We start from the raw sequence: 12,922 nt of genomic DNA on the forward strand, positions 1-12,922 counted from the left end.
ACTTTGTTTTGCTCATATGACATGCTTTGGCCAATGGTATGTTAGCAAGATTAAAGTTTGCTACATCCCAGTAGAAGAATTAAATGAAATTGCATAATTAGGCTCTGACTCTTTTTTTCATTTCCTTCACTGTGAAAATATGTTTCCCAGATAGTGGCTATTATTTCTACCTGTGTTTGTAAACAATGAGTTTTAGTGTAGAATTAAGTCCAGCCCAACAGAACCCAGTTGAGCATAGCTGAGCTCAGTTGAACTGCCACACAGGTGGCCTATAGCCTTCATGTGATGTGAGCAAGGAATAGAAAAAAAGGTTGTTTACTTTTGCAGGAATAGGTGACTACTCCATGTTACATAAATAACAAACTTAAAAACTAATTTGGAGAAATAACTGCCAGTGTACCAACTCTACCCTCTCCTAGTGCTCAAATCTATTTTCTTTTCTATAGTAACTATTCTTTTATTTCACCAAAACTATCCAAAATAAACTTTTTAACATTACACAACTTCTTGATTGCCTTAAATTTATGATATTCTCTTGGAAATTGTGTTGAATATATACATTTAGCTAAGATCTCAAACAAAGTTTCCATAAGGTTGTGGGAGAGAAAAAAAATTCTTAGATGTAATTAGCTCTGTGAACTCATCCACTTTATAGGATATTGTTAAAATGCCATTTCTGGCTTAGATGTAATTTACTGTAGAAAATTTGTATGTATGTATATAACTGGCACTATAAAAGATCAGAAGCTAGCATTACTGACTAGTGGAAACACAAAGAAGTTTACACAAGGTGGGTAAAATGGTATTTTTTTAAGAAACTAGTAGATCAGAAAATTTCTTAAAAATCAGAATGTGTTTGTTCAATTTTGTCATCAAGGAATATTCATGTTGTTTACTCTTTTTACAGGTGAACTAATACAGAAAACATAAATAATAAGTCATTTTTTTCTATAACTCAATTCTTATATTTAATCATAATATTTGCCTAAATTGAATACAGACTTATCTAATTTTACTGTTGCTCTTTCTCCCTTGAATCTTCTGTTTTTAAATCCAGACTGTTTTGCAACTGTTCTTTCACCTTTTAGAACCAGTCAGTCAGGCTTGCCTATGACTCTGATTGTTTGTATTAGGCTTTGTCATGTGATCATGTACCCTGTATATAGCATAATTCCTTTCAACGGGCTCAGCTAATTAAGTTCTGTAATCAAGGACATTGCAGCCAAAAGCTAATTTAAAAATTAAATGCTGGAAACAGAACAACATAATTTACTCTACAATTAAACGATTAGAGATGAAAGAACTATGGCATATTTTGTCTGTTTGTTACATTTATAAAATCTTCACAATGCATTTGAACATTTTTCTTTATAATATCAGACCTTCTGGTTTAACCCCATAAACTCTTTTGTCTAATCTAGCTAGTTTTAGGTGTTTTCTAGCAGGTAGCTTTAAGCTTCTATGTACCTGTTAAAACTGAAGGGCCCTCTGGCAATATTGCTTTGCAGACATCACTTCCCTATGTCTGCTGTTTACAAATGACACATTTCCATACAGATGTGAATTTGGTAGTCCTGTAATAGTGACCCCAGAGCATGATGCTTGGCTGTGTGATGTCTTTGCAACCCTATTTTGTCTCCCTCTGTTTTACTTCGTTTCACTCTCTCCTACCCAAGCATCAAAAGATGTCCACACATATCTCTTAAATATATTCTGCTGCCTGTTAAAACCGGGAAAAAGAAGATACTCCCCAGTTTACTAGATTTGTTAATATTTCTGTTAGCTGGCTCCGTGAAATGACTATTTATGGCCTGGGAGTTATAAGAGAAAAAAAAACTATTGCAAATTTTGGTTTTACTTATTTGAGAGAGCTTTCAGTGATGTAGTGATATCTGTAGTTTTAATATTGGTTTAGTATCATTCTATATCAAACAGTAAGTTAAAGCTTTTCCATTGACTTGGTCATATGTTGCCTGAAATTGTTCTCTTCTACTTGGAAATGATGGCACAGTGAAAATGTGAATGTTTATTTTACACATTGATGAACAATAAGGAATGGGATATAAACTATTCATCGTTAAATATCAAAATTATTAGAAAAAAAATCTTTCCCAGAACAACTTATAGTGCCTGTTAAGTTTAAAATAATTTTGAATGTAAGAGAAGATTCTGCATTATTTACAATAGTACAGATTCGATTATTTAATACTGTCTGAAGACCAGCTTATAATTTGAAGATTAATGTGTAATACTAATAATGTTTGGTTCTAGGAAATGTATCATTAAAATAATCTTAACCTTAAACTTTAGTAATCTGGGTAAAGTTAAGAAATCAGTTGTTAAAGTCAATATATAAGCAACACAGTCTCTATAAATATCTAATATTAAATTATTAGTACTTTAGGAGTATGTATCAAACCTTTATAATCAATCACTTATATTCCTTATTGATTTTAACTTTACTGAGATCTTTACTGTCTCATGTGACTTCTACATAAAAGACTTTTATGTTTACTTAAAATGTTTTGGGCTGATAAACTTAATAACTTGATAACTATTTCATATATAAGATGTTATTGTTTTACTTATTAAAGATATTTGACTGGGATATTTTCTATTTTGAACTTATTCATTTTACAATATGATTTTCCTAATTGATATTAGCAAAGCTATAACCTTACTGGAGATTTCATCAATTGAGGCAATTTATTAGTCTTAGTGGCCTAACAAAATAGATGTGTATTTCCCATTCATACCAAGTCCAAGAGGATGTTGAGAAGAATGCCTTCAGGTACCAAATCATCAACACATGAATTCCAAGGTCGTCAAACAGGAGGAAGAGATACTAGAGAAAAGACATCCATTTCTACATCTATTTGTTTGTTTTCAAAGTGAAATAAATCAGTAAATGAATTTCTTACTGGTAGTGTACCAAGTTACCACAAACTCTGTGGTTCAAAATAACACAGATTTATTATCTTAAACTTCTGTAAATCAGAAGTCCAGAATGTGTCTCACCAGAGTAAAATTAGTGTCAGCAGGGCTGTATTCTTTTCTGGAGATTCTAGAGTAAAATTAGTTTTCTCACCATTTCCAGCTTTTACAGGCTGCCTGCGTACCTTGGCCCCTGGCCCTAGCCCATTTCAAAGACAGCAGTGGTCAGCAAAGTCTTTCTCACGATGTCTTCTTTCTGGTTCTGACTCTTCTGCATTCTTTGTCCCCATTTAAGAACTCTTGTAGTTAAATTGGTCCCACCAACTTATTCCAGAGTAATCTCTTTATTTTAAGGTCATCTGATTAAGTAATTTATCCATCTGTAATGTTAATTTCATCTCTGCAATGTAACCTAAGAGATTCGTCAGTTATGGAGATTAGGATGTGAATATCTTTATGGAGCCATGACTCTGCCAGTCAACTCAGTATCACTCATGTTGGGCTGCTGAAATATCATTTATCCACTGACAGAGGCCATGAAATGGCCACTTCCCAACAACAAACATAACTGATAATTCAGAAAGAGAACTTAGTACACACAAGAATTCAAGGCATATACAAATATGTTTCATAAGTTAATGGCAAATGATTTGGGGCAAATAATTTTCTAATAATTATTTTAAAAGTAATTGGTTTTTATTATGAATGCATGTTGAATTTTATCAAAGGTTTTGTGTCTATTAAGGAGATCATTATCTTTTTCTTTTTGATTCTGTTGAATCACATTTATTCATTGTGTATGTTGAACCAAACTTGCATCCCAGTAATAAAGCCTACTTCAGTGTGGTGAATTAGCTTTTTGATGTGCTGCTAGGTATTAAAGGAACACATCTCAAAACTATCTTTCTTCACTGAAAACATGATTCTAACCTAGAAAACTCTAATGACTGCCAAAAATTTCCTAGAACTGGTGAACTATTTCAGTAAAGTTTTAGGATACCAAATCTATGTACAAAAATCAGTAGCATTTCTATGTACCAGTAACATTTTATTTAAGAGCCAAAACAAGAACACAATACCACAAAAAATATAAAATACCTAGGATTACATCTAACCAATGAGGTGAAAGATATCTACAAGAACTACAAAACACTGCTGAAAGAAATCAGACACGATACAAATAAATGGAAAAATATTACACCCTCATGGATTGGAAGAATGTTGTTAAAATGACCATACTGCCTAAAGCCATTTACAGATTCTATGCTATTCTTATTAAAATAGCAATGTCATTTTCCACAGAAATTTTAAATAAAGTTTCTGCCCCTCTTCCAGAGGTGGAGCTTGCTCTCCATTCCTCCCAATACCTTACCTAGCCTCAGCAGATATCTTCCATTTTTCCTATTCTGTTCCCAGAAATAAAAGAGATTAAGGCTCTCTTCCCTCCTTAGTTGAGAAAGGGAGGCTAGGTTTGGGTGAAGTTCCCATCTCCTAGCCGCAGTATTTTACATGTACCTTTCTGTGATGTCCTTTCCCTACAAAGTAAAGCTTTTGTTCTAGGAGAGGAGTTGTGGTGGATTTCATGGGCTTTGCTCTTCTCTTCTCCATCCTGAACCTTGGGGGAATTTTCTCTGGATTCTTTCTATCTGCCCTGTAAGAACCTGGAGGGATTCCTGGAGGAAAAGTATGAAAGTGTGAGGACTGTCAGTGAGCGTGGCCCCGAGGAGACCTTCTCACCCATACCAGCCCACATTTAACCTCCAGCAACTTGTCAAATGTGCTCTTTTAATGTCCTACTAGTTTATAGGGCTTTGGGTGCCTTCACAAAAACAAATGCTCAGGTCTTGTGTTTTAAAGTAGATGCTTGTCTTTTCAAATTTTGCCATAGTGGCTTGTGATTTCAGTTCTCTCAAAGCAAAGTCATTGATTTTCAGCTTGTGTTGTTTTTTCTTCTTGTAAAGGCAAGCTTGATTTCTTTCAGCTCTTTACATGTTCACACTGGTCCAGGCACTCTGTATGCTTTTTCGTGACAATGGTGGTTTTTCTCCTACATTAATGTATGAAGTTATTTAAAATGTCTTTTTAATAAGAATATAAACTACTTGTTCTATAATAATTAGGGAATGATTTTTCCCCAAACCATTTGCTATTAAGCTATGAAACATATTCATATATGCATGAAATTTTCACATGTACCAACTGATAGTACTCTTTCAGACCTATCAATTATCTGTTACTATTTTTCCTCTTTTTTCATTAGTAGAATTTGTGTTTATTTATTGTAATTTGTATAAATAATTTTAATAATCAGTGTGCAAAGTTTTCACCTCATTATACTTCTTTCTAAAAAAAAGTTTCAGGTTTTAACAAGTAAAATTTACAACCAAATTAAAAATTAACCTCTCAGGAAGCCTTTGAGACAATTTACAACAAATCATGTTATATCATTTTATATACTACAAAAAATATTTTTATATACCTGGATAATTTTTCAAATAATCAGTATTTCTACACATGTATTTTGTATCATTCTTTACGTTTATTTATGCTACCTTAATATATTTTTTTCTATTATGTGCTCCATATGGTTATTTATATTATATGTAAACATGAGTTTTACATATTTAATTTACTTGTAGATTCTTTAGTAACTCACACATCCTATTCCAGTTCACCTTTTTATATTGAAAGATGCCCATCACCAAAATTGCAACTAACTGTATCAACAAGGAAGAGTACAGTAAATGAAAATTAGACAGTGAATATAACTAAAAACATACTCTTTTTGAGAAAACAAAGCAGAACAAAAATAGAAATGTTCTGTGAGTTTTACTTAAAAAGCCTTATTTCACCTTCATTAGGACAGGAAATATTTTTCACTAGGAAAAAAAAACTCATTTATGCCTACACAAGGGTTTAATATGACTTTAACAAATTTAAAAGAAATACACAAAAGTATACTGCTGCCAAACTGCAGATTCATATAAATTTTAAAAGATAACCTTAATGTTTTCAAAAGTCTTGTTCTATTTTATTGAACTCTAATGTAAATTATTTAATATGAAAAATTGTACAACACAGGGAGATGTAATTGCTGTTTAGTAATTTTTGTCTTATAATATTTAATTACTTTAAAGTTACTGAACATATCTCATAAAGTGTTCCATGGACCATCACTCTCTTTCTTTCACATACTCATTATTTTTAATTGTCTTTTTGGACCAACACTATCATTTTCCCTTTCTGCTCCTTGCCAAATAATTCAAGTAATGTAAACTCATGATATCATAACATTAAACAGCTTATCCTGTAGCTCTCTTGTACAGCTCCCACACCACGGGCCCAGCAGGCAATACTACATATAATGATATTGCAGAATTGATCTGATTTGCTTGACTTACAGAACTTTCACAATTCATTTTGAATAAAATAGTCTTCAACATAAGTTTTTGAAAACTAACATTTATTAGTGTCTATGCCAGTTCATACTGTGAACTGCTTTGTAAATATCTTTTGGGAAATTATAGCTTAAGGTCAATTAGTTTGCTATAGATTCCATTGCCTTTGATGGACTGAGAAAATTTCATATTATTTGGTTCATGACATTTGAAACTATTTATGATTTTCTAAAATCATTGCTCTTTTTCCTTCAAAACTATTAAATAAATACGGCCATATGACTATGTTAACATATTTTCTATTCAAACTGTTACCAGGAACTCTGCATTGGGCAGATTCTTTAATCAACGAGATCAACAGAGTCGGAGCTCTGGACCAGCAATCTCGGTTCTTGTGATAGTGAGCAAAGAATTGCAAACTAACACCAAAGCTCAAAGCAAAGCTTATTGAAGCACAGTAATACACTCTTAGAGGGAGAGCAGATTGATTCCTGTGAAGGGAAATCAGCCCTGCTTTACAAAACTCAGGGGGCTTTTATGGGGTTCTAGGGAAAGGAGTTGAGGTTTGGGCTGTGTCTGAATGACACGATGATAACATTTGATTGGGAGTTTATGGTTATATAACTAAAACTGAGCATGTTCTTACCCACAATTCGTTAAGAAAAAACTCACAGGAGGATAGGGTGTAGGGGGAAAAACCACATGTAAATTCTATTATAATGATAGTATGATGAGCTTGGGGTGACCTGGAGGCATGGTTTTGTGTTACTGGGCATGCGCCATTTTAGGGGCTTTCTACCTGTGTCCTACATTCTCCACCTTCAGGATGTGCTGGCTACAGACTTTACCACATTCTTTATCCGTTAGGGTGGAGTTAGGGCAGTTCTGGTGCTGAACTTAGGTGGGCCAGGGACTATGTTAGTGATAGTCTTTCTACTCTCTTTTCTTACCCTCTCCCAGTTTCTAACGTCTATTTAACTACCTAACACAACCTATACCCCAAAGTTTAAAAATATGTATAGGTAAAAACATGAAATTATTATATATTTTAAAACTTTAAATTTTACTTATCTTACCTCCCATTTCTGTCTTAAAATATAATACAAAATTAATACAAATATATTTGCATTGGAAGTAGAAATTATTTTCTGGGGTAGCAGTTTGAAGGGAAATTCATAAATGAAACCCAATAACACACGCAGAATTCTCAATTTGTCCTACATAATATAACAAGAATAATTTGAAATAGAAGACTGGATTTTGAATTTTACTAAAATGAAGGCTAATTCATATAGTTTAAGTTACTCTAAGTTGTAACCGAATAATTGGGTCTATCTAATATATTCACAGTCTTCTTGATTTTATTCTCTGTTGCTACATCGCAGTACCAAAATGATAGGAGCTTTCCAGGGTAAAAACCTTAGGCTTATTAATTTTCCTTATTGTGTGACTTCATTTATAGTGCTTTTCCTTCTTTTCTATTATGATATAGCACACAGACACTGTCAACACTTGACTAAATTTAATAGGATAATTAGTTAATTCAGTCTATTAAAATTATTATTACGTATGATTTTACATTTTTTTGGCCATTTAGCCAAGATAAAATAGATTGGTGTAGTACTAAGTGTTGTGTTCTAGGTGTAATTTTTCTTATTTTAATCTTAGTTTGGGTGATTGTATAGTATATTGACCAAAAACCCATTGGAAATGGAAAAAGTCTAGGCCCAGCACAGTGGCTCAGGCCTCTAATCCCAGCACTTTGGGAAGCTGAGGTGGGCAGATCACCTGAGTTCAGGAGTTCGAGACCAGCCTGGCCAACATGGTGAAACCCCATCTCTACTAAAAATCCAAAAATTAGCCGGGTGTGGTGGCGTGCATGTGTAATCCCAGCTACTCAGGATGCTGAGGTAGGAGAATCACTTCAACCAGAGAGGTGGAGGTTGCAGTGAGCTGGGATCACACCATTGCACTCCAGTCTGGGTGATACAGTGAGACTCTATCTAAATAAAAGAAAGAAAAAAGAAGAAAAAAGGAAGAGAGAGAGAGAGGGGAAGGAAGGTAGTAATGAAGGAAAGAAGGAAGTCATTTATTTGTTCCAAAAGCTGGGATAGTAGGTATAAACCAGGGCTGTACTGGGAAAACCATGGTAAAAATTAATCCAACTTTTATTATGTTAACTACCTTTCCCTGGGTCAGGGGTTGGTAAACTTATCTGTAATGACCAGATAATAAAGGGTTTATGCTTGGTGGGCCATAAAATCTCTGTTGCAACTATTTAACTTTGCAATTCTAGGGTGAAATCAGCCATAGACAATATGGAAAAAAATTAACATGTCTGCATTCCAGTAGAACTTTATTTACAAAAACAGGTAGTAGATTTGCTTTCAACCTGTGGTTTCCCAACACCTGCCCTAGAACTTGTACATTCCTGTCTACTCTAGTTTATTTGTAGCTTTTCCTTTACTTTCTCCTGCTTTTATTTATTCAAGTATATGCTGAAATCTTTCAAAGGTCTTTAGCCCCAATGTCTCTCCTGTATCCAGGCTTGTATTTCTAACTGCATTTTTTTCTCTTTTCTTTTGCGACAATGTCTGGCTCTGTTGTCCAGGTTGGAGTGCAGTCACATGACTTCAGCTCACTGCAACCTCCACTTCTCAGTCTCAAGCAATCCTTCTACCTCAGCCTGCTGAGTAGCTGGGACTACAGGCACATACCACCATGCGCTGCTAATTTTTGTACTTTTTGTAGAGATGGGGTTTCTCCATGTTGCCCAGCCTGGCCTTAAATTTGTGAACTCCAATGATCCTCTTGCCTTGGCCTCCGTAAGTACTGGGATTGCAGGCATGAGCCACCGTGCCCAGCCACTAGCAGTATTTTCAACATCTCTACTTTTGTATCTCATAGGAATCCAAAACCAACAACTTGACCATCCTTACCCAAATCTACTCCTTCTAAACCGGGAATAAATGGAAACAGTATTTTTCCAGATTCTCAGGTTACAAACACTAGAGCTATCTTTTTGCCCTCCTTTTTCTTCCATTCCACATCCAATTGACCAGCAAACTCTGGCAGCTCTACTTTTACAGTATATCCCAAATCTAATAGTTTCTCTTCACCTCCTTGCTACCAGTTGTTTGAAATACCATCTCCTTTCTGATTTGTTAGGATACCTTCCTTCCAATTACTCTCCCTGTTTCCAAACTCAGTATCCTAAAATTTATTCTCCACAGAGCTCCTAGGGTCAGCCTCTTAAAAGAAAAGTCAGAAACTGCCACTTCACTGCCCTCAAATGAGAGAACCGTTTTTCATTCAGACTCCAAAACCTTACAATTACCTTTAGGACTGTATAAGATTGTGGTTCTCCACCAGTATCCTACACTCATTCTCTGTCTCCAGCTCCAGCCACAACGGACCCCTGCTGTTTTCCATGAACATCCCAAATGACTTTCATTCAGGGCATTGCAATTTGCTGTTCTCCATGGAACAATTTTTTCAATGTGTTGTCAAAGCTCATTCTCTCACATCCTTCAGTATTCTTCTCAGATGTTACCTATCAGAAAGACTCTTCCTGATCATTCTGTATTTAATGCAAATTGTTTATTTCTATTTTCTCCATAGCACTTTATTTTCCTCTATAGCATTATGTCATGGGGCATAATATATATTTATTTGTTGGTTAATTTTCAGTTTTACTCTAATTGGAATATAATAATAACTTCCATGCATAGTAGACTTTTATTTTAAGTCATTCTCAACACTTAGAATATTGTTTGGCACTCAATAAATACACAATAAAATGGGTTGTATTAATGAATATGTGAATTTACAATTTTCCTTTTTAGTAGGGTATATTGCTTTTCAGATTGCTTACCTCTGTGTCAATTTTAGTATTTCTGTCCACCAACCTGAATTTACTACTGTCATCTTAGTTCATACATCTAACATCTGCTCTGTTAAACCTCTTCTTTTTTATTCCAATGCATTATTTTCATTACATGACCTCACATGAATTCCAAACTATTCACCTCCTCATCCATGTTTTAATTCATTCAACATAAATCTATTACTCACTTAATATGTATGTTCCAGACACTGAGCTATGATTTTGGATAATATAAAAGGCATTTTCCCTTTTATTAAATGTAGATCTCACATTCTAGTGTGCAATAAAATTATAGCATACATATTTACCACAATGTAGTAAGTTTTATAAAACATGTAACATATACTAGGGCAGAACTAATTTTCACTGGGAAAATCTTGAAATACTGTCCAGAAGAGCAATAATGATTGTTTGGAACTGATTAACAAATGTATGTAAGAAATGGTAAGTCTAGAATGAATGCAGAGCAGCAGAAAGTGAAAAGACGCATTGATTATACAGCAGGAAATGTAAAGAAAGTAGTGAAACACAGGTTTCTGACTTGAAAATGATGCGTTGCAAAATGAATAAAAAGTTCATCTTTCATGGATTGTAATTTGGACAGAACTGATAATGAGTTCAGAATCAGATATTTTACTTTGAGAAATGACCAAAAATCAAATGAAAAATATCCAGCAGGAAGTTGGATTTCTATTAATATATTTGATAATATCTGTTACATATCCTATTGTCATTAACACTGGATAGAGTGGGATGGGTGGCCTTTTAATTGGTCCCTTTTTTTTACACTTTTCAACATTGTTCTCAAAATTGTCCATATAGACTAATTCATATCATAATGAGAAAAATACAACCGTAGGTTTTTTCTGATAGAAGGAAAACAACAGGGCCGGGCGCGGTGGCTCAAGCCTGTAATCCCAGCACTTTGGGAGGCCGAGACGGGCGGATCACGAGGTCAGCAGATCAAGACCATCCTGGTTAACACGGTGAAACCCCGTCTCTACTAAAAAATACAAAAATCTAGCCGGGCGAGGTGGCGGGCGCCTGTAATCCCAGCTACTCGGGAGGCTGAGGCAGGAGAATGGCGTAAACCCGGAAGGCGGAGCTTGCGGTGAGCTGAGATCCGGCCACTGCACTCCAGCCTGGGCGGCAGAGCGAGACTCCGTCTTAAAAAAAAATAATAATAATAAAATGAAAAAGAAGGAAAACAACAGAAGTCAAGACAGTAAATGAGAACAAATCTTTGAGAAAGTTCAGTTAACCAAAGGAGAAGAAATAAAGTTGTAGATGCAAATTGGAGGTGAGTGACTCTTGAGACTCTTGAGCTTATTCTTATTTATTTAAGTATTGTAACATCTTTTAAAATTTTTATTTAATGTATTGACAGTACATGGAATTTCAAGATGTTTCAATGAATTATGCTATTTGTAAAGCTACATATTTATAATCTTGATAACTTTGACCATTTTTAAATTAGATACATGCACCATTTAGAACTATGCATTTTCATATTTTCTAAAATAAAAATTAATAACTTTATAAAGTGGTATATGTAGCTTTAAATGTCACAATATTTATCCTTTTTAAATGAATTACTGCTTTTGTGCTATATACCTATATGCATGATTCAGAGTAGTTTCTTCTTCTAAGATATCATTTCTATTTTCCTAGATATCATCATTAAAGTCATTGTTCACCTGAATTCCCTGGGTTAATTTCCTAGAAGATATTTAAACACAGGATACTTAACTCACCTGATAATTTTAAGACTCATCATAGTTTGTGTATAATAATAGTATGCTAAAATAAACATAACTCAAGTTTAGACATATATAGTGAAATCAGACACATCTAGAAAGAGGGAAAACTACTATTAATTTTTTTAAACAGAAAAACTGTAGCTACAAACAGGAAAAGTTTTGCTACAGTAAAAAAGTCAATGATATATGTTTCACTTGTATATTTCCATAAACTAATGATAGATTATCTTATCAAAATGAACAGGACACAATAATATTGCCAATAACAGATCTAATAATGGCATTACATTTTGAGGAAAAATGTTGTTTGTTTTAAAAATAATAGAGAATGAGTCATAAGAATGACTTCATCTTATAAAAATTAATCTTATTTAATAAGAATTAGGGTAGGAATAAATGAATGGATTTTAATACGTTTCTTCTCACTGATGAATCTTAAGGACACTGGATAAAAGAGTAAAAATCATACATAGATAAAAATGAAAAACAAAGACCAGAACACCCAAATCTAATAAACAGTGATATTTAAAAATATATATTCAAGTAAAAATTCAAGGCGGTCAGGGAAGACATTTAAAATAAGTAAAATTTCCATTAAAATGAATCAATTAGCTGTCTAGACATTCACTTAAGCCTTGTGCTTCAATCCTATCTCCACTGATTATATATGTGAAAAGTAAGTCACCCAGTGATGTTTTGGATTGAGTGGCTTTTTATTATGATTATTACTGTATGGCCGTATTCTTCAGAGTGTGAATTCTCACCATTTCTCTGACAGTTCTGCTTGGTTTCATTCCCTGATTATTTATTTATTTATTGCCATCACCTTACTGCAGGTTACCATCACATAATATATTGTCATAGGTAACTTTTTTGACAGGTTACAGTACTCCTTTTGATTATAAATGAAGCCCCAAGGTAGAAGGTTTACAAAGAAAGGAATC

Source organism: Rhinopithecus roxellana, chromosome 14, assembly GCF_007565055.1.
Source record: "Rhinopithecus roxellana isolate Shanxi Qingling chromosome 14, ASM756505v1, whole genome shotgun sequence".
NCBI lineage: Eukaryota > Metazoa > Chordata > Mammalia > Primates > Cercopithecidae > Rhinopithecus > Rhinopithecus roxellana.